Source organism: Brachyhypopomus gauderio, chromosome 20, assembly GCF_052324685.1.
Source record: "Brachyhypopomus gauderio isolate BG-103 chromosome 20, BGAUD_0.2, whole genome shotgun sequence".
Lineage (NCBI taxonomy): Eukaryota > Metazoa > Chordata > Actinopteri > Gymnotiformes > Hypopomidae > Brachyhypopomus > Brachyhypopomus gauderio.
In genome coordinates, this window is record NC_135230.1 from 9,522,294 (window position 1) to 9,535,023 (window position 12,730).

Here is a 12,730-nt window from a genome sequence, read left to right on the forward strand (position 1 = left end):
AAACGGCTCTTTAAACAGCAAATCTCTCATTGCAATTTCAAGCATAGTCATCATAGCAAAATTGCTGTGATCAAGGCCAGAATTGGTTTGTATGCAGTGACTCCCTATGTGGGTTACTTAGTTATTGTATCATCATATATATATATTCTTCTTCTCATTATTAATGTTGGTGTTTATATTAGCCGGGCAACTTCAGTCTGTTTGTGTGTTTTGTAATAAGGAAGAAAAATCTGAAAGATCCCACAGCACGCTGTCTGAGGTAACCATCTAATCATGTGAGCATGACAGTGTTGTTTGTCTGTTTTCCATGTTCAGAATGATATTCATTCTGTCTTCTTCCCATGACATTTACACCTCCATTTGGAAAACCCGGCCAAGGAGAGTTCAACCTCGGTTGATCGACACTGCTGGAGAGTCAGGTGTCCTGAACCTCCTGAAGAATTGCGGCAGGATTTGACAGAGTGTTAATGAGAAGCATTTTATTACACCCAGTCAATACACTCCCCCCTCCAGGGCCGCCGTTGGCCTGGTTCGAACCGACTGTGTTGTCGAATTACAGCGCTTTAGAAAACGAGTCATTCTTCCCCTACATTACATTGTAATAAGGCCCACAGTCTGAGCTTCATGCAGGTAGTGGGGTCAAGGGCTTATTGTGTTAGGAATTATTCTGATTTAAAAGCAATTATGGCTTTCTCTCCATATTTGTCGAAGTCCAGGAAAACGGGAAGTAAATAAGATAAATTAATGCCTGCTGCTGAACCTGCTGACTTCCATTACGCTAAAGCCAGATGTAATGGGCATACTGCGGGAGAAGGAGTCAGGGGAGTGAGGTCTTTAAATGTGAACCACCGAAAAATGCTCGTCCAGTATAAGAAGGTAAGACTGTCGTTAGCTCGCCATCGACGGCAGACCGTCACCCATATCTGAGTCCTGAAACGTTACGCATCGCCGGACCTGCTGCTCCTCACAGGGAACACATTGTTTTGAAAGCCCACCGATCACTTCGTCCAAGAACGCACGAAAGCTCAACGTAACATTGGCTGTTGTTCGAAGATTTTGTATATTTTGTTCATGTACAAGATTTTATTTTTGCACATGACCTGTTCTGTTTGTTCTGCAATATTACGTTGTAGCTTTCATTCTAGTCTCAGCATTGGACACTCTATCTGTACAAAGGTTTGTTTTGGACCCATTTGTGCATGCTAAGGATACTTTTAATAGACACCTGAGATACTTGTGTAAGTTGGTCTGAATGAGAGCGGCTGACATAAATGTAAATCTTTACGTCAGCTCACTGAGATTATAAGATCGTATCTGGAAGTCGGAGAGGTGAGAAAACGTTTGATATGTTTAAAGGCGTTTTATTGGGACGCGCTCTGCATGCAAAGTGGTTGGAGCGTCACTGTCTGCGATGTTTACTGAAGGTTATGGCTCTTCTTCATGCTGACAGCCGTGCACTGAAGACTTGCCTCACAGACTAGATCCAGGCGTGTGATTTGACTCGGACAGTAGAAGTTGGTTTTTGCGCTTGCACGAGCGATACCCCAATAAAGGAGATGAAATATGGAGTGATCTGCCTCTGGGCCATGTATTATACATGCTAATGCCTCCCTCAAGCACTCTCTGGGTTTGCTACTAATTGCTTTGAGAGAGACAGAGTGAGGAAGAAGGCGTGTGAAAGAGAGAGAGAGAGAGAGAGAGAGAGAGAGAGAGAGAGAGAGAGAGAGAGACTCATAGAAAAGGATGTTGGAATTGCCATCTGTTCTCAAGGTCAGTTTTAACCGCATGAACACATCTAAAATGTCCCAGAACCTGAAACCAACGAAATGCACAGAATACCCCACCCACATTTTCTATAAAACAATGTTTCCCATCTTTTTTTTTTACAACACTGTTACTCAAATGATGTAGTCAGCGCCAAAACTGTAATTAAGAAAACTGCAATTTTGACAAAGGGCTTACAAAACCTCATCATTTTAGTTCCTTCATGTACAACCAGCTGGACATTTTCTAGCTGCTGTTATACAGTTGCACTTGTTTTGACATTTTGATAATGGACCATAATCTTGTATGGTATCATAAAGTGGACAAAAATTGTCCACTTGTCTCGTATTTATAGTGTTCAGTCCTGTGATCTCCATCTTGCTCTCAGTCACAACTCAGGAGGGTTTTGCATTGTTTAATTTTAATGTTGTTTAATAAAGCAAAAATCTATCTTCCACCATAGCAAGGTCCACCATGGACCACCATGACTCTCATCTTTCAGAGCACCAGATGCCATGTCCTGGTTGGAATGTCACAGCTCACCACCCCTTTCCCACTTACGATCATCGGTTTGTTAATTACTGCCCTCACATGCCCCCAGATACCCTGCTCGTGTTTGACCCACGAGTGAACTCTTCTCTGGAACTTCATGGCCGCCTGAGGAGCCTGCAGCAGAGCATTCTTCCGCACCTTGGACCCTGACCGAGGACTCCACGGTTCCTGCTCTGTGGAGGCAAACAAACTACAAAAACTAACTTCAACCTTCATAATAAAAGTCTCAGTTGCATATTCACAGTAAAAAAAAATCTGGATTTTTGTTCATTTACCAAGAATTCAAATTATTTTGGCATATTAACCCCATATGTGGACGTCTGTGTTTGTGTTTGAGGCTAGGACAGCAACATGACTGATTTGTGTAGGTCATGCTGAGTTTTTGCTACCTTTAGAACTATCTCTTTTGTTTCCTTCGCTGTATGTCTCATTCTTTTCTCCGCCCTGTCTTATTCTCCGCTCCTACCATGGAAAAAGCTTTGTAAAAGTCATACAATACATATACATCTAAATGAGAAATTTTCTTTCAGCTCTTCTTTTCTCCCTTCTCTCTTTCTCTCCCTCTCACCTCTCTCTCTTACTCTTTTTCTCCCTCTCTCCACCTTTCTTGTTATCTCTCAGTCATACATAACCTTCAGGCATGCACACTCACACAAACAGAACTAAACACAGGTGTTTGGCTTCTAGGTCTGCCACCCAACAGAGGTCTAACATCAACCTCCAGAGTCCAGAAGCAGCATGTTCAAAACAGCCAAAGAGCTTTCAGGTGGAAACGTGGACAATGTCCATCAAATATTTTGTTTATGCTTATAACTGACAAACCTCTCAGTGAAGCTAACCTCACAGTGAAGCTAGCCTCTCAGTGAAGCTAACCTCAGTGAAGCTAACCTCTCAGTGAAGCTAGCCTCTCAGTGAAGCTAACCTCAGTGAAGCTAGCCTCTCAGTGAAGCTAACCTCTCAGTGAAGCTAACCTCAGTGAAGCTAACCTCACAGTGAAGCTAACCTCACAGTGAAGCTAACCTCACAGTGAAGCTAACCTCACAGTGAAGCTAGCCTCTCAGTGAAGCTAACCTCTCAGTGAAGCTAACCTCAGTGAAGCTAACCTCTCAGTGAAGCTAACCTCACAGTGAAGCTAGCCTCTCAGTGAAGCTAACCTCTCAGTGAAGCTAACCTCAGTGAAGCTAACCTCTCAGTGAAGCTAACCTCAGTGAAGCTAACCTCTCAGTGAAGCTAACCTCTCAGTGAAGCTAACCTCACAGTGAAGCTAACCTCTCAGTGAAGCTAGCCTCTTCATGTAGTGTTGTCTCCTGTTGTCAGGCAGAATATCTCCATGTGGTCCATGTACCTGCTGTCACCTGGACCAATAGGCGGGTGTTGATGTATGTGCCCTAAACCAGCTGTCAGTTCCGTATATGGCGGGAAATGGACACGAGTCAAATATAATGCTTACCAGAATGATAGAAAACAAAGGACCTCTGGTGGTCTTCCCGACGGCTCACCACACCTACATGTTAAGCTATAACAGCTTGACTCCTTAAAATTGTTCTCTTGTTGCCTGGCAACTACTTAACAGGGCAGGAGTTGGAGAAAGAAAAGAACAGAAAAGCAAAATAGAACTTTAACTATTATGTCAAAGAGCCCAGAGTTCCGATAGCTCCCACGATGCCTTTGTAGGTTACGCTTCATCATCAGGTTTCACACAGCAAAAGCCAAAACGAAATGTTTACCGCAATTACAGCACATTCTTAGTGTTCCACATTGTGTTACGCTGTGTTACATTATGTTACATTACACTGTTACATTTTGTTGCCAAAACAAAGAAACCATTTTTTAAAAGTCTTTCATATATATATATTGCAAAAAATGAATGCTTTTTACCAATATAATAATGGCACAAGAGAGCTTATTAAAAATGGGCCTATTTAATCCAATAATCTTTTTTTAAGCTATAAAGATACTAATGTAGCCCACATTGTTGTATACCCTGCTTGATACAAATCAGTGGAGACTTTAAGTGAGCTAACGTTGCTAGCGTTGGGAAGAAGACACACATCTGGAATTATCAGAAAATAACAATAACTGCCTTAGAAACAGTGAAAAAACAAAAAGTCGAAAGTAGTCAGCATCTTCCACTGACACCTGGTGGTTTCGTTTTACAGAAATAGCAAGGCAGGTGCACGTGTGAACAGTTCATGGTAAATACTAGGGAAGAAATGTACTCAGTGGAGAATCACAGGTGCTTTATTTTCTTGCCAAAGACTACACACTCTAGTATCAAATCAAATCAAATAAAATCAAAGTTTATTTGTATAGTGCTTTTAACAACTCAAGTTGTCACAAAGCAGCTTTACAGGATTTACAAGGTTAACACTCCTTGTAAGTACACTTAAGTACACTCCTTTCACACAATATCTGTGTATTTGTTTAAAATAATTGCTCGAATTGCCCAACGTGCTTACTACTGACTTCTAAATTCATGATTTCTACATTCATCTTCCATTTTGGTTGATTCCAAGGTCATTCGTTGAGAATATTAATAATGCTGGCTTTATTAACATAAATGTTAACCTTGACTCTGGTAGCAAGTATAATCGCCTCCACGTAATGTCGTAGAGAGAATCAAATGGAACGTTCAAGCTAAATTGAGACGTCCTTGTGTCTCATCATTAACTGACGAGACATCTTCCTGCTCCTCCTGTCCATCACCATTTGATCTTTGGACAAGTCATATCTAAGCGCATGACCAGTGATCATGTGATCAGAAGCCTGTTCTGATGACTTCTGATGGGGGCTGCCAGGGCACCCATACAGTTCACGGAGAAAGACAGATGGTCCTGAGGCGGTGGTCTGATTAGGGATGTGCTTCATCACCAGTGCCGTCTGTCTAATCTCACCCCTCTGGATTGAAGCTGGCACACGGAGATGCCAGACCATGTCACTCTGCCCAGATCTGTCTAAGTGACAACTGACCTGCTGGGTTTCTCCAGCACAGTCCGCCAGCCCAGAGAGGACACGGAACCGTAACCTCTACGTGGTGGAGCTCCTTAATTACAACAAACTCCCCTACATATGAGGCATCGTTTTGCTTAATTAAATTAAGTTCATTTTTATTGACTTAATTGTTTGGGACAAGCCATTCATGGAGCCTCTCGCCACGATGCTGACAGCCCAAACGATGGAAGGCTGAGTAATTAATGTGAGTTTTAATTGAAGTAGATGTCGTACGAAACTCTAGATTACGCGACCTACGCTTTTCGACGAGGAGCTTTTCGATGGACCCTGCTAAACTACGACAGTCTTGTGCTCCCTAGCACAGGAAGTAATAAGAAATACTTCGTTAACTCCACTGCCGTCTCTGCAGTTTGATACATTGTTGGCTTTAATTTGTGTAGTGACTATGACAAATGCAGAGCAGTAAATTAAGAGATGCTTAGATACTTAAGAGCTTCATTACGAATGCCTCATTATTTATAATGACACTTCCTATACCTGGGCTTCTAAGGGGCCTGTCACATGCATCACACAAGACACCTGCAGAGGTTATGCAAAGCACCACAAAGACTCCCAGCGGCTGGTGAACTCAGCCGCCTTGCCAACCTCATCTCCCGCAGACGGCTTTTTTATGGTACAGTCCCAATTGGTTATGATATGGGCAGAACATGTACACACATGTGCACGTGCTTATTTCGGTCTAAACCATTCCACGCCCTATGCGGGGGAGGTCAGATGTGGCCACTGCAGGGTCTGGGCTCCTGAGAGGGCCCCGGTTCTCATTCCAGTCAGGCTGCAGCTTCTTGGAGCTTTAAAACGCAGTTTCACTGGAACAAACGCCATATGGGGAATATAGATGAGGCTGGAGTTTTACCGCACACATTCATAAAAACTGTATGAAAAAAAAAGAAAACAAATCTGCAACCAATAAAACAACGTGGGAGCAATTTTTCTCTGAAAGTCATTTGTGTAATATTTTAGACTGAGCCATTTTAATAACTTAAGGATGAAAATTAGCTGTGTTTTCCATCTTTGTTTTCCACGGCTATGGCGGCAGTAGCGGTTACATGAGTGTTATCTATATGTGCTGATAGAGGATGTTGACCTGGGCGTAATACTCTGGACTGATTGGTTATGAAGTACTACATATAAATAATTTCGAATGGCTGAACAAAAGCACTGCTAATGGTGCTCTGAAGGTTGGACTTAGTCCGCTTCTTTCTCAGCTGACTGACCTAAAACGTTCATCCAGAGAGCACCACTTGTATTCCAGCGCCATGCATTTATTATGAAACTGCAGGTTAAATGATGCCGTTCCTGCCTCAGTATGTGTGTGTGTGTTTCGGACCGGCTCCCCTGACACCACCATTGTGTTTGCATCTGGTCACAAAGGCACATTTGTCATTTGACTTGTAGCCTTGCATGTTTTGTTTAGTTTTTTTGTCAAACTGATTTCAAATGATAAACATTAACTGATACATTATAATACACTTTGGAAAGCATTAATGGGAACATTAAACAAATCAGGCGTGTAGTTAAATTAATTCCTTTTGCTGTTGTTTTAGTTGTCTAGATGTGGTTTAAATACTTCAGTCAGACACCATCATTCCGGAAAACTCATTGTAATGGCAAGTAGGCACAGGAAACAAACAGATCTAAAAGTTGAATTCAGCAAACTGAGAAGCAGGTTCGAATAACGATGAACAAGGAACATACGAAACGTGCGAATGGGCGGAGACTAAACTGAAAGAGCAAAGTCACATGGCACCGCAGCGCCATGGGAACCACAGTATCGTCGGGGGAGAGTGTGACACTTATTAAGGCTCCGAAGATATAGAGCGGAATTTTTAGGGAACCAGTGCACAGCAGCGCCGGACTGGACATGTTTGGCTTGTTTCCGTATGTAATTTTTCCTTTTATGAATGGATGTTTTATTGAAATGGCTAAAAGGCTGATGGACCGTATCACCACCACGCTGGTGAGGATCATGGCTGTTGTAGTTCATTGCAGGTGTCTTCGTCTAAATTACTCTTTACTATTGTCACTTGAGTATTGAAATGTTCTGTTGTAAGGTTTGAGCTGGGACCCCTGTAACAGAGAAATGGGACCTGGACCATAATAACACACACACACACACACACACACACACGTATGACTCATACAATGCAGATACTTCATTTACATATACAGTAGTTGTAGTAACTATGAGTCATCTGTCATCTGCTCTATCGTTCATGTCATTTTTTGCCATATTCTTCCCACTCTCTTCAAGACTCCAAATGTGACCGTGGCACTATGTGAGGCAGGCAGCACAGACCACGTTGGAGGATGGGTACCGGTTATTTTCTGCTTATACCACCTGTGTCTCTAAGCAGACATGCTGGCACACACACGTATACAGAAGCAAAGATCGTCGCGGGTGCTTATTGACACATGCCTTAGATAAGACACATTTATCACCACAGCAGTTAACATATGTCTGTAACATAAGCATATGCACAATTAGGTGTTTTGCCTGTGCACCATGTTTTATCACATTTCTTTTAAGCCAGTACTGGAGTTGAAGTTGGAGTTGTGCTAAATGCCATCCGTGTAGATGTTTGACTCTTTAAACTCTTGGATAAGTCTGTTGTAGATCTGCAGGGTCCCTTACAGGGAAGGCGTGTCCTCACATGAGGACTAGGATTTAAAAATGTTACACAAGAACACATTTCGTTCCTGTCAAACAACATTCCTGTCTAAGTTTAATTTCTGTTGTCATCAGGGGCTCCAAACAGTACCGAAAAGTAATAAAGACAAAATAAACTTCTCTGAAGTGGGAAATTCATTAAACTAAGTGCAGTCGGTTTACACGTCATTTATTTATCAGTCCTTTCTCTAGCAAAACGTATGCGATTATTTCCATCGACTGGGATAAGATTCTACAATACTAACACCAAGCTCTAATAATTCTATATCCAACCCTTATTTGCATGCCAATATACAGCGCCATGTAACCAAGGTCCCTCTAGCCTCACTAGTATTGTTTTTTTAACTAGCCCAGTTACTGACGTCTGCATCACACCCTCCTCTTCCTCCACCGCCGTGTCCCCACCCGTGTGGTCTCAGGCTGCGTTTTTAGCACACGCTCACTTGGGTGGGAGGTGTTTCTCTGCCACAAACCACAGGCCTCCGACGCGGGGGCCATTATTACAGCGCCTTGTTCCGGATGTGCCGTGCAGGTTGCACTTTACAGCTCGCCTCTCGCTCCGCCGTGGTCTGAAATAGCCTTCCAGTAGCGTCGCGTCCCTGGACGTCTCCTGGCCGCACGGGCTGCTGGCGGCTGGGTATTTTTGGGCGGCGTGAGTGTTCTGCACCTCATAAAAACCTCGGCATCGCTGTGCTTGGCCAGCTTACGCCACCATGCTGGCATCGCCGCTGCGTGTTGAGAATTGTCCATCAAAAAAACATCTGGCCAGCTGTGGCCGCGTGGTCTGAAACTGATCGGTGAGGAACAGGACACAGGGAGCTAACAAAATGACTATGACAACAGATGGGATAAAAAAAAAAAAAACCTGTACATTTATAAATTCAGCTATAATGAGGGTAGGCTAAAGGTTTGCATTTGTAATGTAAGTAACAAGTGAGTCTAGTTTTTTATTCCAGTGTACCAGGGTAGGAGATGGAAGTAGCAGTTTTAAAGCTGGATATTTCCAACGTTAAAGCTGAGCATTACGTTTACAGTGTAACTAAGCAATAAACACTTTACTGCTGTGAGAGAGTGAAACCCTCCACTGACTCATTTACATCAGGTCCTGGCACACGTAAAGGCCCGATGTGCAAGCAATGAAAGGTCCAATACAGTGGAAACGTGTGGAAGGCATTACTTAATTAAAATGGTTTTTTAGAGGTGTTTCAGAACATATAAAGGAGATGTTTTTCTCTCACACACTCATCTACAGTTCACCTTGTAAACGAAGAAAGAGGAAAAAAATTGGACAATTGTTCAATACATTGAAAAAAAGTTGTTTTTTTTACTTCTGGAACCACTTCAGTAGCTCCAGGGTAAATTAGGGAGACCTTCGCCGGGCCCGGAGGTCTGGCACCTTCTTGGGTGACCTTCCAGCTGCAGTGTTTTTGTCCAACAGGTTGCTGGTATGTCTCCACCTGGAGAGACTTCACACCTGGTTCTCACCTGCTGTTTGGCCAAGCCTGCCTGGGCCTTCGCTTCTGCCCTAACACCTGCTGCCAGTTAACACACACCTGTGACTCATTACTGTTGCGTTTGGCACTTTTGTATGAAGCCCAGGTTGTCCTTTATACCCTTGATAAACCAAGTCAGAAGAACAGCCACACAAAGCCATCATTTCTGTGTTGACCTCAATAGTGCATTCCTTCATTCGTGACTAACCCTGATCTTAACCCTAATCCCGACCCTAATCTTAATCCTAATCCCAACCATAATCCTGAATGTCTCAGTCTGCTGCTTGCAGGACGTTTTCCTCCTTGTAACGATGAAACACGTCACAAAACCTCAAGGACATGCATACCTTAACTGCAACTCTATCCCGCTGTGATCTTACTTTGAGGGAAAAAGACGTTTCAGTACATAATGGCACAAGTATTACAGTTCATTGGTTTCCATTAACCTTCTCCCAGGCGGCGTTTATCTTGGATGGGATCTAACAGCATCTGTCCTTGTAGCAGACACCTGTACAATGTTTAATAATTACTGCAGTTACTATAAAGGGCACCTGAGGAAAAAAAACAGCAAAACTCTGCAATTAGTTATCCAGTCCAAACGGTTTCATCAAACTCCATTGAAACCAAAAACAGCACAGAATAGCAGCAGGTATTTCACATAAACTTATTCCTATAGATCATTTTAGGATAGAGTCTGTCACAAAGCTGCTTCATAGAAACCCAGGTCCAGACTCACATTAGCAAGTATAAGACGACAGCGGCAAGAAAAACTACAAAAGCAAAAGAATGAAACTTTAACACAAGCCAAAACGTAAACCCCGTCCTCGTCTGGCTGATGGAGGAGAGGAGAGTAAATCCCTGTGCTGTTGGATACTACTGTGCACAATTACTCGACTGGTTTGAATACGCATCCCCAAATTTGCTCAAATTTGACTGCTCCGCGTTAGCATGGATATAGCTCTAGCTTAAAACTAACATCATTACGGCCGCGCTGAATCTCCTGGAAACGAGAGCCCGTTCCACATGGAACACGGCCCCTCTCCCCCGCCTGGCGAACAGGAACGGCACAGGGACCAGCTGGTGGGAGGAAACAGCTTGTGGTGCTTCAGATGTAACGGTGATGATCAGAACCGGTTGTATATGCCAGGAATCAAAAGGAATCATGCACGATGAGCTCGACAAAGGCCTGTAATTGCCACCAAGCAATTAAAGACATGCACGGCCACCGTGTGCTTAGTCATGTGTTAAGTAGATCCTCCTCTAGCACGTGAGCTCAGAGTCCACCCATGATTCTTTATTATTTGGACCAGTTCATTTTGATCAGGCTTTTACAGCCTCCGTTAGCTCTGACACCATTACATATAATCTGGTAACATAAAAGCTGTTTACTCTAGGATGTGAACAAATCTAGTTTAATTAAAGCCTCGATACATAATGTTTGTATGATAATAAAGGAAGGTGACACAGTGGGGTAGCAGGATGGTATCTGTGGTTTGCTCATTTGAGTTGCAAAGAGCACGTTTTCTCATTACTATGGGAACACTGAATATTGATGTTGATAGATCACAAATGCCGCTCTGTTTGACTAAAAGCCCTCACAACACAAGGGCCACTGATAGAACTGAACTTTTATTTCGTCTCATTGGTGAACCCACCCAGCTTCAGGGGTTGGTTTCACTGCAGTTATCACACATTATAGTCAATGAGACTTGTGGGCTATGAGTTTTGTAGTGAATATGACGTATAAATGGCCCTGTCATAAGATTGGCTTTACCATGCGCAAAAACAAAACAAAAAACACTTGATATTCTCTTCTAAAAGAGGTCTGAAAAAGTACACAGTAGTGGATATATGTCTCCCTCTGTCTCTCTCTCTTTCTCCCTCTATCTATCCCCCTCTCTCCCTCTTTCTCTCTTTCTCCCTCTATCTATCCCTCTCTCTCCCTCTGTCTCTCCCTCTCTTTCTCTCTATCTCTCCCTCTCTCTCTCTCTCTCTCTCACATTCTCTGTCACACACTCTCTCTCTCTCTCTCTCTCTTTCTCTCTGTCACTTTCTCACACAAATACACACACACACACACATACACACACTTACACACTCCCACCCAACCACACACACATTTTAATGGTTAATCTGATACAGATGAATGTATTTTTAAATTAAAGTGCACAGGTCGAAACACATCACAGTACCATTTCAAATCACAATCTTGGTGTACAGCGCCAAGACACGTCGCTGCCCTGACTCTTTGCATCATTCAACCCAAACCACGTGTGCCACCCCAGTACCTCCCATCTACCAGCCCAAACCACGTGTGCCACCCCAGTACCTCCCATCTACCAGCCCAAACCACGTGTGCCACCCCAGTATCTCCCATCTACCAGCCCAAACCACGTGTGCCACCCCAGTATCTCCCATCTACCAGCCCAAACCACGTGTACCACCCCAGTATCTCTCATCTACCAGCCCAAACCACGTGTGCCACCCCAGTATCTCCCATCTACCAGCCCAAACCACGTGTACCACCCCTGTATCTCCCATCTACCAGCCACACAGCACTGCCAATTGTCAGTTCACTTGGATAACGGTGGTGAGACTGCGCACGTCACTCGGTGAAGGACTCTGCGAAGGACTCGGCGAGCAGTCCCTCCTGCCAAGAACGTGAGCACTCGCTGCAGCCCCCCCCCCAGGCAAATGACAGAGCGGAGGTCTGACGTGAGCTCCAGGACACGTGTCCGCTTGTCAGGCCATGCTTTTGTACCTGGTCTCCCCAGCAGATGCGCACGCTGAGACGTGACAGACCGCGGCACCTGTGAGACACGCAAAGACAAAAAAGAAAAACACGGGCTGATTCTCACGTTAGGCCCGGAAGGCTCTCGACACCTTGCATCTCGCTCTTTTGGGTGTTCAACATAAACGTCACAGCGTAACATGACACATGCAATTTTGAATACCTTTGTGGAGATTATGTAGTCTTCTGCACATATGTATTACTATGTATTATATTTACCATTCACATAATATAGAAAAAAAAACTAATAATAATTTTGATTATGATGTTGTCATGTAGAGTGGGAGATTATGGTGTGAACTGAACACAATAACCCTGTTCAGATATCATCTTCACCCAGATATTACATTCTCATTGTAGGAGTGCAGAAGGAACTCAGATTGAGGACAGAGACATCACAACATAATGGATTATTCATCTCCTCAAGGCCTTAATCTTCCAAGATTTCCC

The 12,730-nt window shown here is 43.6% G+C and overlaps 1 long non-coding RNA gene across 1 annotated transcript; it reads right to left on the reverse strand.

Annotated features, from left to right (window-relative positions):
* Window positions 1-2,140: 2,140 nt before the first annotated feature.
* Window positions 2,141-3,955, reverse strand: LOC143483959 (uncharacterized). Its single transcript, XR_013122513.1, has 3 exons — window positions 3,767-3,955; window positions 2,706-2,778; window positions 2,141-2,489 (listed from the first exon to the last, which is right to left on the reverse strand). It is a non-coding gene; the product is annotated as an uncharacterized LOC143483959 (long non-coding RNA).
* Between the last annotated feature and the right edge of the window lie 8,775 nt (window positions 3,956-12,730).